The sequence below is a fragment of the Mercenaria mercenaria genome, chromosome 1 (assembly GCF_021730395.1).
Source record: "Mercenaria mercenaria strain notata chromosome 1, MADL_Memer_1, whole genome shotgun sequence".
Lineage (NCBI taxonomy): Eukaryota > Metazoa > Mollusca > Bivalvia > Venerida > Veneridae > Mercenaria > Mercenaria mercenaria.
In genome coordinates, this window is record NC_069361.1 from 2,428,386 (window position 1) to 2,428,766 (window position 381).

The following is a 381-nucleotide window of genomic DNA, read 5'->3' on the forward strand; positions in this document are numbered from 1 at the left end:
TCCAGGTGTTCAACTTACATTTCCCGACGACTCCAGTGTGATTTAGCTAATTCTCTTATCTATTGATGACAAAGTTTTCTGCCTCGCCAGTTGCTTCTTCTTATTTTTATGCCCCACTTCGAAGAAGGAGGGTTTTATTGTTTTGCAGATGTCGTTTTGTTGGTGGGCTGGTATGTAGACCATTCCGTTTCCACATGATAACTCTTAGAATGTTTAGGCCTAGGATCATGAAAGTTGATATGGAGGTTGGTCATAACCAGCAGATGACCCCCTATTGATGTTTACATCACCAATGGAACAAGCGATCACCCAACTTGGTGGCCATGTGTTTTGATAATAATATGAACAATCTAGATTGAGGGTCTGTTAAATATGTTCAGT